Source organism: Salvelinus alpinus, chromosome 9 (genome assembly GCF_045679555.1).
Source record: "Salvelinus alpinus chromosome 9, SLU_Salpinus.1, whole genome shotgun sequence".
Lineage (NCBI taxonomy): Eukaryota > Metazoa > Chordata > Actinopteri > Salmoniformes > Salmonidae > Salvelinus > Salvelinus alpinus.
The window spans coordinates 51,682,507-51,708,113 of NC_092094.1; the positions used below are offsets into that span (position 1 = coordinate 51,682,507).

Below are 25,607 nucleotides of genomic sequence, written 5' to 3' on the forward strand. Positions count from 1 at the left end.
ATGTGTTTCTTCGTAACGCAAACCACCCGACTCTTATTTAAAGCTACCAATTTTTCCAGGAGGTAGTCATTTCCAACCCTGATGTGCAACCAGACACCCTGAAAGGCTCATGGTAAAAATCCAGAAACAACACACTCACAGCCACAGCCTCTTACCTTCCAAAAACCCCTTTTTCTCCTGTGACTTCTCAGAGGAAGGTAAACACCCTTTCGCCGTGTCAGAAATGTGATTTCATTCTGCTGCGATGGCAAGTTCTGCCGTCTGGCTCTTTTTTTCACCCCTTTTCTTCTTCTTCTCCCCCTCCCTCTGTTCCCACATCTGGATCCCAGTTCCTCATTTATTTATGTGGTCTCCCTTGTTTTTGTGGGACTTTAAAAGTCCTTTACCTTGTTCACTTGGCAGTTTCTCCACAAATCTGATGAGGTCTACAATTACATTTTGCCATAACTGGTCAACTCAGCAATTACATGCTTGACCACAAATTCTCTCCAAAATACAGTGCTGCGGCTCATATGGCAGACAGAAATAGAATAGTTTTCATGTCTGTTTGGACGGCCGCCCAGCTGAAACTATGCTCCGCTGCTTGACTGACAGAGGGATGTGGGCTTTTTCTCCCCAAGAAAAACCTTAAGGTCACAAATCCTTACGAAAGACTGAGGGAGCTCCTTCCAGTTGAGCTACCAGTTCCTCAGTTCAACTGCGAGGAGAGAGGAGCTCGCAGGGCACTGGTAGAGGCTTGCTCCTCGACAATGAAAACTCCAGGGGACACTTAACCTTTACGACGCTGACCTGAGGCTGGGGTAAGTCTGGCAAACACTCCCCCTTGTGTTTACTCCCTGGGAAATCACGTACGACGGGTCTTGTGAGGTTGTCTGTACTTCTTTAAGAGATAAGTAACGTCACAATGGGATAAACTTGAGAGTTGTCTATTACTACCTGGTGTCTGACTACGTCCTGGGTAGCATCATTTGCCTCTTGCTCACTCACCTCTAAGCTCATAGAGAGCTCAGGGCATCTTTGAGACCGTTTCTCACTGTTACCGCTGTTACGGTGTTAGTTGATTCATAGACTCTGTTACCCACATTACAATAGTATCTCCCATGGCAATGCTATCTTCATCTGCGGGTCAGGATATTTAATTGGAGATGAAGTTAGTGCCCGTCAGGGGCACGGTAGTAGCGCCAATACTGATATTTTAATGGAGTAACTTTTGCCTAAATCACAGACAGGTATCACAGTTGTAAATGCTACATAACAACACTGTAACATAGTGTACCGACATTGATTAGGTTGCAAGAACAAAGTAATAACATTGTTATTACAATGGTAAAAGGTCTTTGCATTACAAAGCAGAACAGATTATTGTTGAAAGTGGGACTATCACTTAAATGTTGTTCTGCCATTATTACCAGGCAACCCAATAGTGAAGAAATCAAAACTATGAAATAACACATATGGAATCATGTAGTAACCAAAGAAGTGTTAAATAATTCAAAATATATTTTATATTTGATTTCTTTAAAGTAGCCACCCTTTGCCTTGATGACAGCTTTGCAAACTCTTGGCATTCTCTCAACCAGCTTCACGAGGTATTCACCTGGAATGCATTTCAGTTAACAGGTGTGCCTTGTTAACAGTTCATTTGTGGAATTTTTTCCTTCTTCATGCATTTGAGCCAATCAATTGTGTTGTGACAAGGTAGGGGTGGTATACAGAAGATAGCCCTATTTCGTAAAATATAAAGTCCATATTATGGCACGAACAGCTCAAATAAGCAAAGAGAAACGACAGTCTATTATTACTTTAAGACATGAAGGTCAGTCAATCCGGAAAATGTCAAGAACTTTGAATGTTTCTTCAAATGCAGTCACAAAAACCATCAAGCGCTATGATGAAATTGGCTCTCATGAGAACCGCCACAGGAAAGGAAGACCCAAAGTTACCTCTGCGGCAAAGGATAAGTTCAATAGAGTTTCCCAGCCTCAGAAATTGCAGCCCAAATAAATGCTTCACAGAGTTCAAGTAACAGACACATCTCAACATGAACTGTTCATTGGAGACTGTGTGAATCAGGCCTTCATGGTTGAATTGCTGCAAAGAAAACCACTACTAAAGGACACCAATTGCTTGGGCCAGAAACACGAGCAATGGACATTAGACCAGTGGAAATCTGTCCTTTGGTCTGATGAGTCCAAATTAGAGATTTTTGGTTCCAAACGCCGTGTCTTTGTGAGACGCAGAGTGGGTGAACGGATGATCTCCGCATGTGTGGTTCCCACCGTGAAGCATGAAGGAGGAAGTGTGATGGCGTGGGGGTGCTTTGCTGGTGACACTGTCAGTGATTTATTTAGAATTCAAAGCACACTTAATCAACATGTCTATCACAGCATTCTGCAGAGATACGCCATTCCATCTGGTTTGTGCTTAGTGGGACTATCATTTGTTTTTCAACAGGACAATGACCCAACACTCTTCCAGGCTGTGTAAGGGCTTTTTGACCAAGAAGGAGAGTGATGGAGTGCTGCATCAGATTATCTGGCTCCCACAATCACCTGACTTCAGTCCAATTGAGATGGTTTGGGATGAGTTGGACCGCAGATTGAAGGAAAAGCAGCCAACAAGTGCTCAACATATGTGGGAACTACTTCAAGACTGTAGAAAAGCATTCCAGGTGAAGCTGGTTGAGAGAATGCCTAGAGTGTGCAAAGCTGCCATCAAGGCAAAGGGTGGCTACTTTGAAGAATCTAAAATAGAAAATATATTTTGATTTGTTTAACACTTTTTTGGTTACTACATGATTCCATATGTTATTTCTTAGTTTTGGTGGTCACTATTACTCAAAAAAAAAAAATTGTAGGTGTGTCCAAACTTTTGATTGGTACTGTATTTGAGAAGTGTTTGTGTATAGTAAGTGCTATTCTCTGCACAGTCAAACTGAGAGACAAAGATTCACACCACTCTTAACAGTACAGGGAATCATGTGCCCTAACAGAGAAACTGCCAACTCACTGTGCCCCCACCTTGCCCATACATCCCCCAACTTGCCAATTGCTGCCATCAAGACAACATCATGACCTACCCTGCCTCTCATAGAGCAATATGTGCCAGGCCAAACCACTCAGTGGATCCAATTCTCTCTTTGTGTCCCTCCACAGAAAATATGCTTTGCGTGTGTTTTTCCAGAGTCATGCACGGGCTGTAAACCACTGAGAGGCCACGGCTGGCTGGAGTCTGTAAATTTTTGGAGTGGGTGTGGGTGGATATGGACGCAAGCTTTGTTTGCTGTGGAAGATGACAGTGATTATAGTGATGCTAATGATAATGATGAGTAGGCAACAATGATAGGTCTGTCTGTCTGTCTGTGTGTGTGTGTGTGTGTGTGTGTGTGTGTGTGTGTGTGTGTGTGTGTGTGTGTGTGTGTGTGTGTGTGTGTGTGTGTGTGTGTGTGTGTGTGTGTGTGTGTGTGTGTGTGTGTGTGTGTGTGTGTGTGTATGCCACGTGCATGCATACGTTCATGGTTGTGTGTTATTTGGATCTACTGGCTGCTTGCCTGCCACATTAGAAGAGAGTCTCTCTCATTCTTCTCAGGCCTGTTGAACAGCTGGGAAGGGGAGTGGCCTGCCTGACTAACTAATGTGAACCAACCGTGTAGGTGTGGCCCCTAGCTCTGGCTCCTGACTAAACTACCATACTGTTTAATTAGATTCTCTCTGTGGGTGGGGTAATTGGTGGCTTCAACTTTTTTGAAAAAACCTCCTCTCTCCTCCATCATGACCCTCCACCCGTAGTAACTACTCATCATAAGAGAGCTATGATGGGATAATGTGTTGTCGTCGCCTTTGTCAGATCATGGGTATAGCATGATTGTTGTGGCTGAGTCCAGTGACAACTACTATAGTTGGAACCCATTATGTTTCAGCTTACTTAAATGTGTTTTATTACAGTGGTGGAAAAAGTACCCAATTGTCATATTTGAGTAAAAGTAAAGATACCTTTATAGAAAACGACTCAAGTAAAAGTGAAAGTAAAAGTCTAAAAGTATTTGGTTTCAAAATATACTTGAGTATCAAAAGTAAATGTAGTTGCTAAAATATAGTTATGTATTGAAAGTGAAAGTTAAAGTATAAATCATTTCAAATTTTCTGTATTAAACAAACTAGACGGCACCATTTTATTTTTATTTCTTTATTTACGGATAGCCAGGGGCACACCAACACTCAGACATAATTTACAAACGAAGCATTTGTGTTTAGTGAGTCCGCCAAATCAGAGGCAATAGGGATGACCAGGGATGTTCTCTTGATAAGTGCGTGAGTTGGACCATTTTCCTGTCCTGCTAAGCATTCAAAACGTAACGAGTACTTTTGGGCGTCAGGGAAAACATATGGAGTAAAAAGGACATTATTCTCTTTAGGAATGTAGTAAAGTAAAAGTAGTCAAAAATTTGAATAGTGAAGTAAAGATACCCCAAAACACTACTTAAGTAAAAATACTTGAAAGTACTACTTGAGTACTTTACCCCACTGTTTTATTGTAATGTCTAGCTTAGCTGGAAACTTTGTGCTTCTTGTAGCTGAGCTACCAGAGTAGGTTCCTCCAGGTAATAAATGGAGAATGAAGCTCTACAGAGACATTTAAAATAATAAAAACGTTAACATATCCTTGTAAATAAAAGTATACTAAATATACCATTAAAGGGCGGGTTTCTAGACACAGATTAAACCTAATCCAGGACAAAATAAATATTTCTCAATGGAGAATTATAATTTTTTGACCAGGAAAAGGCTTAATCTGTGACTGGGTAACCGGCCCATAGAGTTAATGTTTTATGGTTATCTTCTTAGATTGGCGAGCTGTTGTTTTCTATCACCATGAATTCTGACCTTAAATGATAAGAGTTTGGCCTCCAGTTATCATTTTGCCATGCCCATGACGTTGTAGCTGTGTCTGGACGTGGCAAGTATCTTTTTCCACAAGTGGCTACTTTCCATCCTTCTCGGTTGTTATTCTCTGTCTCTCCTCTTCTGTCTGCATCTGTGTGGCCGAAGCGTGAGTCAAGGCGAGGTCAGTTCGGGTTTCGCTCCCTACTGTCTGGAGTCCCTTGGCTTAATCCATCGCTCACATGGTGTCGGCCTGCTCTCGTCTTCACATTTCCAACCCAAGCTAATACTGTGTTTTTCTCAGGGCCCGTATTCATAAAGCATCTCAGAGTGCAGGATCTAGGATCAGTTTTTCCTTTTAGGTCATTATAAATAAGATTATATGGACAGGAAGGGACCTGATCCTAGATCAGCACTCCTACTCTGAGGTTTCACAGATTTCTCCTTCAAACCCGACTCAAAGTCAGAATACGCTCTAAAACTTTGTCAGACCTCTTTTCTCTTCTCTTGAGATGTTTTTTATGGAAACGTCCACTGCCAAAAGAGTAAGTTAGTGCAATCCCTGATGAATTGCAAATGTTTCAAAAGTTGGCAACAACTGAAGTGGTTAGCTGTGTTTAAAGACACAGTCATGCTGCTATTAGTCATGACAATACTTTGCCAGGTTAGCAGACCGCCCCTACGTGAAACTCCATACGCAAACACAAACTTTGTCTTCTGTTTAGTTTCATCAAGCTTCTCGACGGACCAATTGAGAGCAGAGATGAGAGCCGGGCCCATTCCAGAACCATTCCCAATTTTAGAAACATTCCAGGCAGGCATTGCCATGACAACACGCCGGTTGACTCCCAGCTGTTGACTTTTAACCCCGGGAAGGAGTTCAATGTATCGCCCTCCACATGGAGCCAGATGCCTGTCTCTGTCACTAATAATAAAAGAGTAGGCTAGCATTACACGAGCTCGCCACCGCTTACATGCTAACTGCTAACAAGCTAAAGACAAGACACCTAGTCAATTGCAGACAAAAATTACCTAATGGGCCTGCCAAGGTTAAGCATGAGCTTCTGCTGTCATTTTTATTTGCAGCAGAAATATGGATGACAGGCATTAACCGTTGGACATCTCTGGGTTCTTTATTGTGGACAGTGAGGCTGTTGATGCATCGGCGAGAGAAAGGGAGCTTGTGACTCAGTGGAGGCTCTCCCCATTGTTGGGGTCCTATTAAGAGGGTGCACGTATACTTTTCCGCGTAGCGGTGCACACACTGGTTGAATCAACATTGTTTCAATGTAATATGTCAACTTATTGTGACGTGGAATCAACGTGGAAAATATATTGGATTTGAAAAAAATCGAATTTTCTACCAGCGTTGTAAACATTGAAATTCCTTGGGTGGTTGAAATGATGTAGAATCTTATACTTGATTAGACATCTTTTATTTGACCTTGTTTCAATGTTGATAGTAAAATGGTATGTTTGTATCAACGTCATGCTGTCTTACTGAAATAAAGAGCTATATTGAAATACAGTATATTGTGAAGCTACAGTAAAACAATTCATGCCTGAATAGGGATTCCTACGGGTATATGAGGGGTAGTGCACTTCAGTGAGAACAAGTCTAGCATCCAGATTACTACCTCTGTCCCCTGCTTAGCTTTGGAAGCAAACTGTGTTACTTTCAGCTGAGCTGTCACGTCGACCAGTGGAGACCGCTGAGAGGAGTACGGTTCATAATAATGTCTGGAACGGACTCAACGGAACGGGATCAAACACATCAAACACGTGGGTTTTCATGTGGTTGATACCATTCCATTGACTCCATTCCAGCCATTATTATGAGACATCCCCCCCCCTCAGCAGCCTCCACTGCTGTCAACACATTTAGACAGTGATCATCTTCCACACTCATTTGAGTAGACTACTTCAATAACATTGAATATATAGTTAAAAGTAATTCCTAACTTTTCTCACACAAGCTGTATGTGAAAGTAAATTTGGAGTGAGGTTGGGTTTATGTAGTCTACATTGACATCTGATTTGTCCAACAAAGGACACCATCATTTCAACGTGAAGCTAGGTATACTATCATTCGTCCATGGTTGATTGGATGTTTAGAAGTAGTTACCATTAGCCCTATTAATAGCATGCCAAATGCGTAATATTAATAATACACTTTTACCTTTGCATGTTGTCTTGTGTATATGAAGGATGGTTGGTTGATTTGAAATGTAATCTACACGTTATTAATATGTTGGTTTCATGTCTCCATCTCAACCAAAAATCTAAGTTGAAAAATAGGACGAAATCAAATCAAACATTATTAGAAGTGCATTTAAAGTTTGATCGATTTTTTGGGTTGAGATGGAGACGTGAATCCAACGTATCAATAACTAAATAATAGACAAACAGGATGTTGTGAACGCAACCAAATCTCAACATTTGTTGGAGATGTATCTTGTGCTTGGATCGCACGGGGCCTTCAGAAAGTATTCATACCCCTTGACACATTATTCCATATTGTGTTGTGTTACAGCCTCAATTCATAATGGATTCAATATTTTTGATTTTCTCACCCATCTACACACAATAATGACAAAGTGAAAACATGTTTTTAGAAATGTTTGCACATTTATTGAAAATGAAATACAGAAATATCTCATTTACATAAGTATTCACACCCCTTTGCTATGACACTCCAAATTGAGCTCAGGTGCATCTCATTTCCTTTGATCATCCTTCAGATGATTAGAGTCCACCTGTGGTCAATTAATGATTTAGAAAGAAACACACCTGTCTATATAAGGTCGCACACTTGACAGTGTATGTCAGAGCAGAAACTATACCATGAAGTCCAAGGAGCTGGCTATAGGATATAAAACAATTTCTAGAGTGTTGAAAGTTTCCAAGAGCACAGTGGTCTCCAAAAATATGGAACAACCCAGACTCTGCCTAGAGCTGGAGTTTGCAGAAAGACTGAGAGCATTAGGCAAAAGATCTGTGGTCTGATGAGACAAAAATGTAACTATTTCACCTGAATACGAAGGGCTATTTCTGTAGAAAACCAGGCACAGCTCATCACCCGTCTAACACCCTCCCTACCATGAAGCATGGTGGTGGCAGAATCATGCTATGGGGATGCTTATCAGCGGCAGGGAGTGGGAGACAGGTAAGAATAGAGGGAACAATAAATGGAGCCAAACGCAGGCAAATCCTTGATGAGAACCTGCTTCAGAGTACCACCGACTGTGGCGAAGATTTACATTCCAACAGGACAACGACCCCATGCATACAGTCCTTGAGTAGCCCAGCCAAAGCCCAGACTTGAATCGCATTGAAAATCCACATCTAACAGAGCTTGAGAAAATCTGCAAGAAAGCTTCCAATTGCCTCATTCATCCCCCCTCCTCTCCCCTGTAACTATTCCCCGGGTTGTTGCTGTAAATGATCATGCGTTCTCAGTCAACTTACCTGGTAAAATTAGGGTTAAATAAAATAAAGAATGGTATAAAATTCCCAAATCCAGATGTGCAACGCTGATACAGAAATACCCAAGACAACTGAAAGCTGTAAGGTGCTTCTACAAACTATTGACTATAGGGGTGTGAATAGTTATGTAAATTAGATATTTATATATTTCATTTTCAATAAATTTTCCCAAAAATATAAAAACATGTTTTCACATTATCATTATGAGGTATTGTGTGTAGATGGGTGGATTTCACTTTTTTTTCCATCCATTTTTAAATCAGTCTAAAACACAACAAAATGTGGAATAAGTCAAGGGTATGAATACATGAATAACATATACAAAAACAATTTCCAAATGTAAAAGTGTATTATTAATATAATGAATTTGACATTCGATTTATAGGGCTAATGTTAACTACTTCCAAAGATCCAATCAACCATGGACGAATGATAGCATAGTTAGCTTAACGTTGAAATGTTGTCCTTTGAGCAAATCAGATGTCTATTTAGCCTGCATAAACCTCACTCCGAATGTACTTTCACATACAGCTTGTGTAAGAAAAGTTAGTTACTTTCAACTATTTAATGTTATTTAGGTGGTCTATCAAATGAGTATGGAAGCTGATCAATGTCTCAATGTGTTGACCTGATAGGTCAGCTGAATCGAGCACATCTTGTTTCCAAAGCTAAGCAGCATCATCGAGGTTGGTATTTGAATGGCAGACTTGTTCTCACTGAATGTCACACCCTGGCCTTAGTTATCTTTGTTTTCTTTATTATTTTGGTTAGGTCAGGGTGTGACATGGGGGATGTACAGTATGTGTTTTGTCTTGTCTAGGGGTTTTGTATGTTTATGGGGTGTTTATTAGTCTAGGTGTTTGTATGTCTATGGTTGCCTAGATTGGTTCTCAATTAGAGGCAGCTGTTTATCGTTGTCTCTGATTGGGAACCATATTTAGGCAGCCATATTCCGTTGGGTATTTCGTGGGTTATTGTCTACATGTAAGTTGGCTGTGTCTGCACTTGTCATTTACAGCTTCACGTTCGTTTTGTTGTTTTGTATTAGTCTGTTTAGTGTTTCTCTTTGTTTATTAAATAGAAGAATGTATTCGTATCACGCTGCGCCTTGGTCCTCCTCTCTTCCACCATATGACGAACGTGACACTGAAGTGCATTACCCTTCATATACCAGTCAATGTTCAGGCAGGAACTGTTGGACTGTGCCTTACCATTTTATTTCAATATACCTATTTTATTTAGGTTGATAGCATGACGTTGAAACAATGACATAGATTAAAACATAACATTGAAACAAGGACAAATAAAATATGTCTCATCAAATATGAAATTCAACATAATTTCAACCAATTACCCACTGAATTGTCATGACTCTCCTGTGAGGACCCAAAAGATCAGGTTACAGGGGATCAGCTCTACAGAGCTGTCTCTCTCCCACAGAGGGGGAGGGGGATGGATGTGGAGATTTAATGACACCTCTGTCAGGACCCGGTGCGAGAAACAGTCACTAAATCGGCAGAACCCAGAAGATGAGGCAGACACAGCAGTACTAGAGATGGTGGTTTAATAAAAAATAGATATCTTCCAAAATACAAAGAAATCCACAAAGTGGTAAAAACAGCAAGGGAAAAACAAACCTTAAAAGACTAATCCAAAATACAAAAGAACAAAACCAGAGAACCTCTGGAAAATCCAACAAGAGAAAAATATATGTTCACAACAAGGCTTGGGCTGGGGCTGGGTGCTAACATACAAACACTGAGCAAGGAACTGAGGAACACACAGGGATTAAATACTAACAAGGGAACGACATACAGGTGCAAACAATAATTAGAGCAAGGGAAAAACAAAAGGTACAAAAAAGGTGCAATGGGGACATCTAGTGACAAAAAACCAGAACAGTCCTGGCCAAAACCTGACAGAATCCCCCTCCTAGGAACGGCTCCTGACGTTCCTACCAGCCTTCTCAGGGTGGAGGGCCCTGAACTGACGAATGAGGTCAGGGTCCAGTATGTCCTTGGCAGGAACCCAGGAGCGCTCCTCGGGACCGTAGCCTTCCCAGTCCACCAGATACTGCCAGGACCGCTGCACCCGGCGGGAGTCCAGTATCCGGTGGACGGTATAAGCCGACTGGCCTCCGATGACACGGGGCGGAGGGGGAGGTCTGCCTGCCGAAATAAGGGGAGAAAAAACAACAGGTTTTAATAAAGAAATGTGAAATGTGGGATTGATTTTAAGGGATCTGGGTAAGTGCAGGCGAAAAGTAACGGGATTGACTCTCCTGGCAATCTTAAAGGGTCCGATGAATCTCTGGGACAGCTTGCGAGACTCCACCCGTAGCGGTAAGTTTTTTGTTGAGAGCCATACTCTCTGGCCGGGGTACAGGGTAGGACCGGGACGGCGACGTCTGTTGGCTTGTCGTTGGTACTGCTGTGAGGAACGCAGAAGATTAAGACGGGCCTTCTTCCACGTAAGCCGACAGCGTCTGATGAACCTCGAGGCTGAAGGCACTCTGACTTCTGCCTCCTGGTCCGGGAACAATAGAGGAGCATAGCCAAACTGACACTCGTGCGGGGATATACCAGTGGAGGAGGAGCACAAGGTGTTGTGCGCGTACTCGGCCCAAACAATGAAGGATGACCATGTGGATGGGTTGTTGGAAACCATACATCTGAGGGTGGTTTCCAGCTCCTGATTCATCCTCTCAGTTTGGCCGTTGGACTCCGGATGGTACCCTGAAGATAAACTGGCCGTGGCCCCTATGAGTTGGCAGAAGGCCTTCCAAAACCTTGAGGCGAACTGGGGACCTCTGTCGGAAACCATATCTTGCGGGATGCCAAAGACTCGGAACACATGGTTAATCACCAACTCAGCTGTTTCCTTGGCAGAAGGTAATTTGGTCAAGGGAACAAACCTGGCCGCCTTAGAAAACCTGTCGATGATGACTAGGATCGTAGTATTACCATGGGACGGAGGAAGGCCAGTAATAAAGTCCAGCGAGATATGGGACCAGGGTCGGTGGGGAATAGATAAGGGGTGAAGGAGTCCTTGAGGGCGGAGGTGAGAAGATTTGCCCTGGCAGCACACGGAACAGGCCTTGACGAAAGTGGCAACGTCTTCTTTTATGGTGGGCCACCAGAACTTACGCTGGATGAACTCCAAGGTGCGACCTACGCCCGGGTGACAGGTGAGGCGAGAGGAGTGCCCCCACAGAAGGACTTGGGACCTTGCTGCCTTGGGAAAAAAACAACCGATTAGCAGGACCTCCTCCAGGGCCCGGTTCGATGGCTTGAGCTTGTTTCACGGTATCCTCCACTTGCCACGAGATCGGAGCCACGATCTTAGCGGCAGGAAGAACAGTCATGTCAGTATCTTCTCGAATGGCAGGAGAGTAGACTCGTGACAAGGCATCCGGTTTGAGATTCTTCGACCCGGGTCTATAGGTGAGAATAAACTGGAATCGGCTGAAGAAAAGAGACCATCGAGCTTGTCTGGAGTTCAACCGCTTCGCCTGCTGGATATACTCCAGATTTTTGTGGTCCGTAAGCACTTGAAACGGTTGAGAAGCCCCCTCGAGCCAGTGTCTCCATTCCTTCAATGCCATCTTAACCGCTAGGAGTTCACGATCCCCCACATCGTAATTCCTCTCGGCCGGGGTAAGCCGGTGAGAGAAGAAGGCGCAAGGATGAAGCCTCTTGTCTTCACCCCTCTGAGGCAGGACAGCTCCAACACCAACCTCTGATGCGTCTACCTCCACCACAAAAGGTTCATCCGCCGTCGGTAGTGTCAGGATGGGAGCAGAGAGGATGCGCTGCTTGAGTCCTTGGAAGGCCGTCTCAGCTTCTCTTCCCCACAGAAACCTTGTGTTGCCACCCTTGGTTAAAGCTGAGAGAGGGGCTGCCACCGAGCTGAAGTTCTTGATGAACTTGCGGTAGAAGTTAGTGAAGCCCAGGAAACGCTGAACTTCCTTAACGGACTTGGGGGTGGGCCAATCTGCTACCGCCCCTACCTTCTTGGGGTCCATCTGGACTCGACCGGGTTCCACTACAAATCCCAGGAACTGTACTCGAGAGGAATGGAATTCACACTTTTCCGGCTTAACGTACAAATGGCTGTCTAGGAGGCGTTTGAGCACTTGTCTGACATGCTTAGTGTGTTCTTGAAGGGAGCTCGAAAAGATGAGGATGTCATCCAAGTAAACAAACACGAAAATGTTAAGCATATCCCTAAGCACATCGTTTATGAGCGCTTGGAACACAGCCGGGGCGTTGGTCAGGCCGAAGGGCATCACCAAGTATTCGTAGTGACCAGTAGGCGTGTTGAAAGCGGTCTTCCACTCGTCACCGGGTTTGATCCGCACAAGATGGTATGCGTTCCGCAGGTCAAGCTTAGTGAAGACCACTGCTTCCTGGAGCAGCTCAAAGGCTGTGGCCATAAGGGGTAGCGGGTAGCGGTTACGGACGGTTATGGCATTAAGTCCCCGGTAGTCGATGCAAGGACGTAATCCCCCGTCTTTTTTGGCCACAAAGAAAAACCCTGCTCCCGCCGGCGAGGTGGATGGACGCATGAGGCCTGCTGCCAGAGCGTCCTTGATGTAGGTATCCATAGCAGCTCGTTCGGGAGGAGATAGGGAAAAGATCCGACCCCTGGGAGGGCAGGTGCCCGGAAACAGGTCGATGGGGCAATCGTAAGGTCTATGGGGTGGTAGTTTGGTGGCCCTCTGTTTGCTAAATACCGGTTTGAGGTCATGGTAACACTCGGGAACTCGGGACAGGTCGATGGATTCTAGAGACTCGGGAGGGGAACTCGGGGAACTTGGGAAGATACAAGTGGCTTGGCACGTAGGACCCCACTGCTTGATAGTGCCCACAGACCAGTCGATGTGAGGGTTATGGCTGTGAAGCCAGGGGTATCCAAGGACGAGAGGGAACTCGGAACACGAGGTCAGATGAAAGTTCATCACTTCCTGGTGTTGGGAAACTGAAAGACGCAAGGGGGTAGTGACACGAGTGACAAGTCCAGATCCCAAAGGGCTTCCATGCAACGTAGTAACCCTTATGGGGTCACTTAGAGGTTCAGAGGGAACGCCATTCTCCTTCGCCCAGACACCATCCATGAAGTTACCTGCGGCTCCAGAGTCTACCAAGGCTTGAAGGGGAAGCTCGTGGTTGTCCCAGGAAAGGGTAACTGGAATGAGCAGGCGGGAGTTGGATGGATGAGAGGAGGTTATGTTTCCCGTTACCGTCCTCCCAGGCCTGCACGGGAGAGTGCGTTTTCCCTGGAGCCCGGGACACGTGGAGAGGAAATGGCCCGGTTTGCCGCAATATAGACAGCATCGCTCCCTCATCCGGCGGTCTCTCTCAGCCTGGGAGATGCGTCCAACCTGCATGGGTTCCGGTGGAGTCAGCGGGGATAAAGGTGGAGACTCGGAGCTGGGACCGATAGGAGCTAGGGTGAGAGATCTACGGTTGAGCTCTCTCTCTCTCAGACGCTGGTCTATGCGTGAAGCCAACTTGATCAGGGACTCGAGGTTGTCCGGTGGTTCCCGAGTGGCCAGTTCATCTTGGATGGTGTCGGAAAGACCCTTCAAAAAGCACACTGTGAGCGCCTCGTCATTCCAGCCACTCGCTGCTGCCACCGTGCGGAACTGGATGGCATAGTCCGTCACGCTGCGCCGACCTTGGCGGAGAGTCAGGAGCTGTTTGGCTGAGTCAGGACCGCTGGTAGGACCTTGAAACACTCGCTTGAATTCTTCAGCAAAGGTAGAGTAGCTGGCACAGCAGGGACTTTGGGCATCCCACACAGCAGTAGCCCAGGCTAGGGCTTTTTCCGACAGCAGGGTGATGATATATGCTATCTTGGACCGGTCGGTGGGAAATGACGAGGGATGCAGCTCGAAGGAGAGAGAACATTGGGTGAAAAACCCCTTACAACCACTCGGATCACCTGAGAACCGTTGGGGAGGCGGCAGACGAGGTTCAGCCAGGGGGTTAACTGCCACGGGCACTTGAATCTGATGAACTGGAGCAGAAGCGGTTGCAGGAGAAAGTTGATCAGAAATCTGCTTTATGGAAGTCATCATCTCCGACAGAAGTTGAGAATGTCCAGCCATTAAGGCCTCTTGCTGAACCAGAGCAGCTTCGTGACGTTGGACAGTCCCCTCGTGGTGGGACAGCATGGGGAAAAAGTCCTGGGTACTGGCTGCCTCTGGGTTCATTTTACTGGCTCAGTGTTTCTGTCAGGACCCGGTGCGAGAAACAGTCACTAAATCGGCAGAACCCAGAAGATGAGGCAGACACAGCAGTACTAGAGATGGTGGTTTAATAAAAAATAGATATCTTCCAAAATACAAAGAAATCCACAAAGTGGTAAAAACAGCAAGGGAAAAACAAACCTTAAAAGACTAATCCAAAATACAAAAGAACAAAACCAGAGAACCTCTGGAAAATCCAACAAGAGAAAAATATATGTTCACAACAAGGCTTGGGCTGGGGCTGGGTGCTAACATACAAACACTGAGCAAGGAACTGAGGAACACACAGGGATTAAATACTAACAAGGGAACGACATACAGGTGCAAACAATAATTAGAGCAAGGGAAAAACAAAAGGTACAAAAAAGGTGCAATGGGGACATCTAGTGACAAAAAACCAGAATAGTCCTGGCCAAAACCTGACAACCTCACATCGATCGTAAACCATAGGCAGCAGATGATTCCTTTTGGTGCCTAATTTGGGCGAATGGAATGTATTTTTGTGTTACAGAAGAGTTTGCCGCCCAAGAACTTCAACATCAAACAATGGACACCGGGACAATATATTTCAACATCCGAATATTGGGAATGATGAGAAATGGAGAATGGAAAATTAATGTCTATTTTGTGATGTCATTAAAACGATCAGAAAGACTGTATAACGTAACGGAAATACTGTAACTTAGGAAGGAAACACATTCTAACTGTAAAGTTTCCACCCTATAGGATGTTAATACAATATGAAGAATGATTAAACTATGTTTGAAAAGATAGAAATGTGAGTTCAGTCTTCTAACTAAGCCACGCCCATAATGAGGTCAGAGTTCGTGTCAACATGATGGAAACGCCTTTCAGGCCAGAGTGCTTTAAAAAGACTCACTGAGAATTTAAATACAGACCAGAGAATGTGAGGACGTGGTCCACACGTAGAAATGGTTAACACGATCAGAAAATGGTAAGACCCTCTGAAACTCTTGACGAGTGAAGAAGGTAAAGACTAGACCAAACATTCCCAGTGTGGAGCTGGGTATGTAAAGTAGTCTAGGACAATTGACCAAAGACGGGAGGCAAGACAGATCCCTCTCAGCACCGTGTGGTACACCTGAAGGAAGCGTTCTAAGAACACTCCAAGACAAAGAGGCCTACAACTAAGAAGGACATTGTAACCTCTGGTGGACAACCAGAGACTTACATCGAACCACTTCCCATCTATGCGTAAATAAACTCAGCAAAAAAAGAAACGTTCTCTCACTGTCAACTGCGTTTATCTTCAGCAAACTTAACATATGTTCATACAAAAATGTACACAACAAGATTCAACAACTGAGACATAAACTGAACAAGTTCCACAGACATGTGACTAACAGAAATGGAATAATGTGTCTCTGAACAAAGGGGCATCAAAATAAAAAATAACAGTCAGTATCTGGTGTGGTCACCAGCTGCATTAAGTACTGTAGTGCATCTCGTCCTCATGGACTGCACCAGATTTGCCAATTCTTGCTGTGAGATGTTACCCCACTCTTCCACCAAGGCACCTGCAAGTTCACGGACATTTCTGGGGGGAATGGCCCTAGCTCTCACCCTCTGATCCAACAGGTCCCAGACCTGCTCAATGGGATTGCGATCTGGGCTCTTCGCTGGGCATGGCAGAACACTGACATTCCTGTCTTGCAGGAAATCACGCACAGAACGAGCAATATGGCTGGAGGCATTGTCATGCTGGATAGTCATGTCAGGATGAGCCTGCAGGAAGGGTACCACATGAGGGAGGACGATGTCTTCCCTGTAACGCACAGCGTTGAGATTGCCTGCAATGACAACAAGCTCAGTCCGTTGATGCTGTGACACACCGCCCCAGACCATGACGGACCCTCCACCTCCAAATCGATCCCGCCACAGAGTACAGGCCTCGGTGTAACGTTCATTCCTTCGACGATAAACTCGAATCCGACCATCTCCGCTCCTTTTGCCAGTCCTATTTGGTCCAGCGACGGTGGGTTTGTGCCCATAGGCAAGGTTATTACAACAGGCCTACAAGCCCTCAGTCCAGCCTCTCTCAGCCTATTGCGAACAGTCTGAGCACTGATGGAGGGATTGTGCGTTCCTGGTGTAACTCGGGCAGTTGTTGTTGCCATCCTGTACCTGTCCGCAGGTGTGATGTTCGGATGTTCCGATCCTGTGCAGGAGTTGTTACAAGTGGTCTGCCACTGCGAGGACGACCAGCTGTCCGTCCTGTCTCCCTGTAGCGCTGTCTTAGGCGTCACACAGTACAGACATTGCAATTTATTGCCCTGGCCACATCTGCAGTCCTCATGCCTCCTTGCAGCATGCCTAAGGCACGTTCATGCAGATGAGCAGGAACCCTGGGAATCTTTTTTTTGTGTGTTTTTCAGAGTCAGTAGAAAGGCCTCTTTAGTGTCATAAGTTTTCATAACTGTGACCTTAATTGTCTATCGTCTGTAAGCTGTTAGTGTCTTAACGACCGTTCCACAGGTGCAGGTTCATTCATTGTTTATGGTTCATTGATCAAGCATGGGAAACAGTGATTAAACCCTTTACAATGAAAATCTGTGAAGTTATTTGGATTTTTACAAATTATCTTTGAAAGACAGGGTCCTGAAAGAGAGATGTTTCTTTTTTTGCTGAGTTTATATATACAGTGGGGAGAACAAGTATTTGATACACTGCCGATTTTGCAGGTTTTCCTACTTACAAAGCATGTAGAGGTCTGTAATTTTTATCATAGGTACACTTCAACTGTGAGAGACGGAATCTAAAACAAAAATCCAGAAAATCACATTGTATGATTTTTAAGTAATTCATTTGCATTTTATTGCATGACATAAGTATTTGATCACCTACCAACCAGTAAGAATTCCGGCTCTCACAGACCTGTTAGTTTTTCTTTAAGAAGCCCTCCTGTTCTCCACTCATTACCTGTATTAACTGCACCTGTTTGAACTCGTTACCTGTATAAAAGACACCTGTCCACACACTCAATCAAACAGACTCCAACCTCTCCACAATGGCCAAGACCAGAGAGCTGTGTAAGGACATCAAGGCTAAAATTGTAGACCTGCACAAGGCTGGGATGGGCTACAGGACAATAGGCAAGCAGCTTGGTGAGAAGGCAACAACTGTTGGCGCAATTATTAGAAAATAGAAGAAAATAGAAGAAGTTCAAGATGATGGTCAATCACCCTCGGTCTGGGGCTCCATGCAAGATCTCACCTCGTGGGGCATCAATGATCATGAGGAAGGTGAGGGATCAGCCCAGAACTACACGGCAGGACCTGGTCAATGACCTGAAGAGAGCTGGGACCACAGTCTCAAAGAAAACCATTAGTAACACACTACGCCGTCATGGATTAAAATCCTGCAGCGCACACAAGGTCCCCCTGCTCAAGCAGGCGCATGTCCAGGCCCGTCTGAAGTTTGCCAATGACCATCTGGATGATCCAGAGGAGGAATGGGAGAAGGTCATGTGGTCTGATGATTCAAAAATAGAGCTTTTTGGTCTAAACTCCACTCGCCGTGTTTGGAGGAAGAAGAAGGATGAGTACAACCCCAAGAACACCATCCCAACCGTGAAGCATGGAGGTGGAAACATCATTCTTTGGGGATGCTTTTCTGCAAAGGGGACAGGACGACTGCACCGTATTGAGGGGAGGATGGATGGGGCCATGTATTGCGAGATCTTAGCCAACAACCTCCTTCCCTCAGTAAGAGCATTGATGATGGGTCGTGGCTGGGTCTTCCAGCATGACAACGACCCGAAACACACAGCCAGGGCAACTAAGGAGTGGCTCCGTAAGAAGTATCTCAAGGTCCTGGAGTGGCCTAGCCAGTCTCCAGACCTGAACCCAATAGAAAATCTTTGGAGGGAGCTGAAAGTCCGTATTGCCCAGCGACAGCCCCGAAACCTGAAGGATCTGGAGAAGGTCTGTATGGAGGAGTGGGCCAAAATCCCTGCTGCAGTGTGTGCAAACCTGGTCAAGAACTACAGGAAACGTATGATCTCTGTAATTGCAAACAAAGGATTCAGTACCAAATATTAAGTTCTGCTTTTCTGATGTATCAAATACTTATGTCATGCAATAAAATGCTAATTAATTACTTAAAAATCATACAATGTGATTTTCGGGATTTTTGTTTTAGATTCCGTCTCTCACAGTTGAAGTGTACCTATGATAAAAATTACAGACCTCTACATGCTTTGTAAGTAGGAAAACCTGCAAAATCGGCAGTGTATCAAATACTTGTTCTCCCCACTGTATATGCTACCATTCAAAAGTTTGGGGTCACTTAGAAATGTCCTTGTTTTTTAAAGAAAAGCAAATTTTTTGTCCATTAAAATAACATCAAATTGATCAGAAATACAGTGTAGAGATTGTTAATGTTGTAAATGACTATTGTAGCTGGAAACGGCAGATTTTGTATGGAATATCTACATAGGCGTACAGAGGCCCATTAGCAGCAACCATCACTCCTGTGTTCCAATGGCACGTTGTGTTAGCTAATCCAAGTTTACCAATTTAAAAGGCTAATTGATCATTAGAAAACCCTTTTGCAATTATGTTAGCACAGCTGAAAACTGTTGTCCTGATTAAAGAAGCAATAAAACTGACCTTCTTTAGACTAGTTGAGTATCTGGAGAATCAGCATTTGTGGGTTCAATTACAGGCTCAAAATGGCCAGAAACAAAGACCTTTCTTCTGAAACTCGTCAGTCTATTCTTGTTCTGAGGAATTAAGGCTATTCCATGCGAGAAATTGCAAAGAAACTGAAGATCTTGTACAACGGTGTATACTACTCCCTTCACAGAACTGTCTCTAACCAGAATAGAAAGAGGAGTGGGAGGCCCCGGTGCACAACTGAGAAAGAGGAAAAGTATACTAGAGTGTCTAGTTTGAGAAACAGACGCCTCACAAGTCCTCAACTGGCAGCTTCATTAAATAGCACCCGCAATGTCAACAGTGAAGAGGCGACTCGGGGATGCTGGCCTTCTAGGCAGAGTTGCAAAGAAAAAGCCATATCTCAGACTGGCCAATAAAAATACAATTTTAAGATGGCAAAAGAATACAGGTACTGGACAGAGGAACTCTGCCTAGAAGGCCAGCATCTCGGAGTCGCCTCTTCACTGTTGACATTGAGACTGGTGTTTTGCGGGTACTATTTAATGAAGCTGCCAGTTAAGGACTTGTGAGGCGTCTGTTCACAGCACCTCATCAACATCACAAGCGATGTTCTCTCTGGCTAAACAGCGGGGGAAGTAGCGTCTGGAGTGGCGTATCCAGCCCTGGCATGCCACCTCGTCTATGTCACCACAGGCCTCCTCCATCGCCTGGAGAAGGGGTATGCGTTGGTGAGGTTGGCGATCATATACCTTCCAATGCCACGCCGAAAATAACTCTTCTATTGGGTTTAGAAATGGAGAATATGGTGGCAGGTTGAGCATCAAAACTTGCGGATGGTCAATGAACCAATTGCGGACCAGAGCAGCCCAGTGGAAACTTACGTTTTCCCAGATGACAACATTCCAGGACTGCTCTGGCCCATTCCTCTGGTCATTGGGAATGAGGATATTATGCAGGGTGTCAAGGAAGGTGATAATGTGGGCAGTATTGTAAGGACCAAGACTGGCATGATGATGGACACCGTTCTGACTAATGGCTGCACACATTGTGATGTTGCCACCACGGTGTCAAGGGACATTGACGATGGCGCAGTGTCCTATGAGGCTTCTTTCCCTGCGTCTTGTTTTGGCTAGGTTAAAACCGACCTCATCAATGTAGATATAATCATGATGCACTGCAGCAGCATCTAGTTCCATAGCTCTCTGAAACAGACAAGACAAAACATTATTGTATGACAGTATGAATAGACAGAGCAGTCAATATGTAGCACAATACACTGGAATACAATACCAATGACAGGTTAGTATAGCTTACTTGTACGTATTCATAGCGCAGTTGTTTCACTCTGTCAGAATTTCGCTCAAATGGTACTCTGTAGAGCTGCTTCATACGAATCTGATGGCGTTTCAGGAGACTCACCCTATTTATGTTACTGAATGTTGTGTTGTTAGTGATGTGGTGTTGCAGTTGTCGTAAACGTATGGTGTTGTTTGAAATGACCGTATTCACTATGTGTTGTTCCTGCTCTGCTGTGAACAGCCGGTTTCTTCCTCCATTGAAGGGTCGTCTAGCAATTATGAAAAAACATGATGTGAATGGTTAGGGTGCAAGACTTCTTTCAGTATGAAATGTTACTGTTGTGCTGTAAGTGCTGCAGTGCTGTAAGTACAGTAGCATGGTATAGAGGGTAGGTTTACTTACCTGTTCTCATTTCGAAATGTCCGGATGACACTTGCTGCAGTGTAACAGCTCAAGCTAGGCTGGACCCTCTGCCCAGCCTCCCTGAAACTCAAACCACGGTTGACATGGTCAACCAAAGTGGCCCGGATCTCATCTGTGATTGTTCTCCTTCCTCTTCCTCCTCCTCGTCCTCCTCCTCCTCCTTGTCCTCATCCCCCTCTTACGCTCACTCCTCTTCCTCTAACCCTCTCTCTAAAATTGGCCTCCATTGTTGTCCAAACCAAGAAAGCCAACCTGAAGCCTATTTATAGTGCTCAAGCTCTGATTTCTAAGTGAAGAAATTAGCTATAAGTGTTTTCACACGTGAGCAATGGGTGTAGGTAATCGGTAAATGAGTGTGGCATTTTGAATGGAAGTGTTTCCCAAACGTAACATAAGACCTGTTAGTTTTGAATGATGTGTCTAATGAACTATGCTTAGTGTTTTGCACAAAGTGTGTTTTATATTTGCAAACTGAGTGTAAAGCAGATAAGGTGCTTGCAGTTTTGCAGACTTGGTCTGAAGATTAGATACATGAGTTAATGGTTTCACTGAGTGTGCCTCAAGTACCACTTTTAGTGTGTAAGCGATTGTAAAAAAGTTATTATTTAGTTAGTTAATAAATAAATAAATAAATAAATTGGTGTAGTACTGAATATTCAAAAGGGCTAGGGTTCTTGTGGATCCAGGGATATTGCGATCAGAATGAGACTGATGAGGTAATAATTCATAATTGACTGTCATTGATGTAAGAGATATTTAGGAATCTTTAGAGTTTATGTCGGGAGATAGTACTCGGGAAATATCTTTTCCCGTGGTGCCCCAAATTCCTAATGAGTTAATTGTTACATGATCAACTGAATCGAGTAATAATTAAACGTAGTAGTTAATTTTTCGATAAATATCAGTCATCACATTAATGATAGTCACGTCACGACAGAATATAGGATGAAAAATATGAAAATGTTTTTTACATTTGTACGTGGAATTTTCAACGCACTTTCAACATATACATAGTTCTGATGATTATTTTGAAATTAAATTGATGTAACAAGATATTTTATACCCTTATTTCAATGTTTACAACGCTGGTTGAAATGAGAAAAAAAAGTATGACTGTAGTTGGTGACTTTTTTTCAAATACAATGTATTTTCCAAGTTGATTCCACGTCACAATACGTTGTCAAATTAAGTTGAAACAACATTGATTCAACCAGTGTTTGCCCAGTGGGGAGTTTCCTCCTAGAGTATGTTACTCCTCTGCCCACCCCCCTCTCTAGCTACCTCGCCTGCCTCTCTCTGTACCTCTTGTCTTTCCCCCTCTGTCTCTACTTCCTTTGTTTTCCCCTCTCTCCCTTTCTACCTCCACTGCCTGTCTCTAAACCCCCCTCTCTCTCTAAACTCTGATTGGAAAGGTGGAAGAGGTCTATGAGCTGGAAGGTCTTTTGTATTGGACTATTGGGAGATGGAGTAAGGGAACTTTTGAGTTGAGTGAGTGGGTGAACATAGAAATCCATTGTGTATGTGCAGTACATATAAGGGTCATGTCTATCTATCTCCTCCTTACAGCGAGTGTTGATGCAGTGGAGGGTTCCTCAGGGAGTCTTGAGAGGAGACTTCTCAGCTGCATCGCAAATGGAACACTATTCCCTATATAGTGCACTACTGTAGAACAGGGACCACAGGGCTCTATTCAAAAGTAGTTCACTATAAAGGGAATAGGGTGACATATAGGACGCAGCCCTCCTCACTCTCTCCTCTAGTTTCTGTGGCCTCTCACTTGTACTCCCTCGCTACTTCCTTTACAAGCTGGTCTGTCCTTTAGCAATGGTGCCTGTTCATGCCTGGGAATGTGCCTGTTCATATCAAACGAGACAAGACTGACTGAGTGTGTGACCTCTACACACACACGCACACGCACACGTTTACTTTGAAACACAAGAGGTGTTTTTGAAGTGGCGTGTGTGCTTAGCGGTTATGTGCCAAGGTTTTCGTACATGCCCAGCAAATTTTCAGACTAAATTTACTTATCTCATTGACCCCATGCGTGCCTCATTTACCGTGGGCTTTTGATTGTGTGGTGGAATAACCCCCCCCCCACCCAAGAAAAAAACTGAATTCTACCTTGGCTCTGAAGTGATGCCTGTGTTTATTGGCATGCGTAAGGACTGGGCATAGGACTTGCCCCCCTCTCCACCAACACACACAATTCGCCCCCCTCCTCTAATGTCAACCAGCTGGGCCCCGGAGAATCATTTCCGAGTTGCAAAGGATCGTACTGCCCCGCCCTTTCCCCTCCCTCTCCTCCTCCCCTTCTTTCACTTTCATGCCCTCAAGCTTTCTGTGTGTCCCTTTAATGTAGGATTGATTCCACACTCAATGAGGAACCCAACACAGTATCCACACAGTGCAAATGTATGGTTTGGGCATGGGATATGAGGGCCATTATTTACATGGCAGGTGTCAGTGGGCGGGTTGTACAGTAAATCTGGCCTATGGATTGATTGCACTTGCCTCCTGTATTTTGTAGGTATGTCGTTCTCACAGGCAGCAAACTGTGGCAAAGCCATTGCAAAGGCACTCCATCTAACTGGGGAGCAGTGTCACGACAACTCCAAAGGCATTGGGAAGAGATTTACAGTAGAAGATTTAACCAAAATGGTGTCGTCTGCGATGGCTGAGAATTTACTTCAAAGGACCTTTTGGTTTGATCTCTTTCTTGCCATGGGAGACGAACACACCAATCTCATAAAACCTTACCAGAAATATTACGCTGTGGCGTATTAGTGGCAGATTTTTTTTCGTGATGTGGCCATTGTTTCATCAATGTCTGTGAATTCAGTCGGTCTCAAATGGTGTCGGTACCGTTACCTGGCTAAATGTTCAGTACAAATGTGTCAATACTGTTACGTGGCCACATTTCCAGTTCAAATGTGTCAATACTGTTAAAAAAAGGGTTCTCCTATGGGGACAACCGAAGAACCCTTTTGGAACTAGTGGAGGCTGCTGAGGGGAGGACGGCTCATAATAATTGCTTAAATGGAGCGAATGGAATGGTATCAAACACATGAAAACAGTAACATGTTTGATACCATTCCATTTACTCCATTCCGGCCATTATTATGAGCCGTCCTCCCCTCAGCAGCCTCCACTGTTTGGAACCCTTTTTTCTAAGAGTGCACTACCACACTACCTGGTCATGTGATAACTGGTCTCCAATAATGACAGTATTACAGGACTCTGTCACCTGTTGTGTTGTGTGGTCTCGTTCGCTCTCTCTACCCCATTCATTATTAATAAGAAGCTCCTGGTGTTTTTTCTCCCCTCCGTTACTCGGTGTCAGGTATAGCAACAATCTCCTCCATTGGACCAAGGCTCAGGATCCATTTGCAGCTTAAGAGTGTGTCTCAAATGGCATACTATTGCCAACATAGTGCTCTACTTTTGAACAGAGCCCAATGGGCCCTGGTCAAAAGTAGTGCACTATATAGGGAATAGAGTGCCATTTGGGAAGCAGGCTTAGACTTTCGTAGTGTCCCTGCTGCTTAGAACCATTCAGGGCCTCTATGAGCTGTGTGTTAGCTGTGGCGCGGCTTCTCTCTCCCGTTGTACGTATTTAGCCCACTAAGACTGCTTTGATCACGCGGATTGGAATATGTTCCGCACGGCGTCCAACAACAACAATGATGAATATGCAGATTCGGTGAGCGAGTTCATTAGGAAGTGCATTGACGATGTCGTACCCAGAGCAACGATTAAAACATTCCCAAACCAGAAACCGTGGATTAACGGCAGCATTCGCGTGAAACTGAAAGCGCGAACCACTGCTTTTAACCAGGGCAAGGTGACCGGAAACATGACCGAATACACACAGTGTAGCTATTCTCTCCGCAAGGCTATCAAACAGGCTAAGTCCCAGTACAGAGACAAAATTGAATCGCAATTCAACAGCTCAGACACAAGGGGTATGTGGCAGGGTCTACAGTCTATCACGGATTACAAAAAGAAAAGCAGCCCCGTCGCGGATCAGGATGTCTTGCTCCCAGACAGGCTAAATACCTTTTTTGCCCGCTTTGAGGATAATACAGTGCCACTGACACGGCCCACTACCAAAACCTGCGGGCTCTCCTTCACTGCAGCCGAGGTGAGTAAAACATTTAAACGTGTTAACCCTCGCAAGGCTGCAGGCCCAGACGGCATTCCCAGCCGCGTCCTCAGAGCATGCGCAGACCAGCTGGCTGGTGTGTTTACGGACATATTCAATCAATCCTTAGCCCAGTCTGCTGTTCCCACATGCTTCAAGAGGGCCACCATTGTTCCTGTTCCCAAGAAAGCTAAGGTAACTGAGCTAAACGACTACCGCCCCGTAGCACTCACTTCCGTCATCATGAAGTGCTTTGAGAGACTAGTCAAGGACCATATCACCTCCACCCTACCGGACACCCTAGACCCACTCCAATTTGCTTACCGACCCAATAGGTCCACAGACGACGCAATCGCAACCACACTGCACACTGCCCTAACCCATCTGGACAAGAGGAATACCTATGTGAGAATGCTGTTCATCGACTACAGCTCAGCATTTAACACCATAGTACCCTCCAAACTCGTCATCAAGCTCGAGACCCT

General features: G+C 44.6%; 1 protein-coding gene across 1 annotated transcript in view; it reads left to right on the top strand.

The window, feature by feature from the left end:
- The first annotated feature begins 231 nt into the window (after positions 1–231).
- LOC139530320 (protein inscuteable homolog) overlaps positions 232–25,607 on the top strand; it is a 95,973-nt gene continuing 70,597 nt past the window's right edge. Inside the window, exon 1 of the mRNA XM_071326616.1 lies at positions 232–800. The gene's annotated coding sequence lies outside the window, so the exon portion shown is untranslated. The remainder of the gene's footprint in view (positions 801–25,607) is intronic.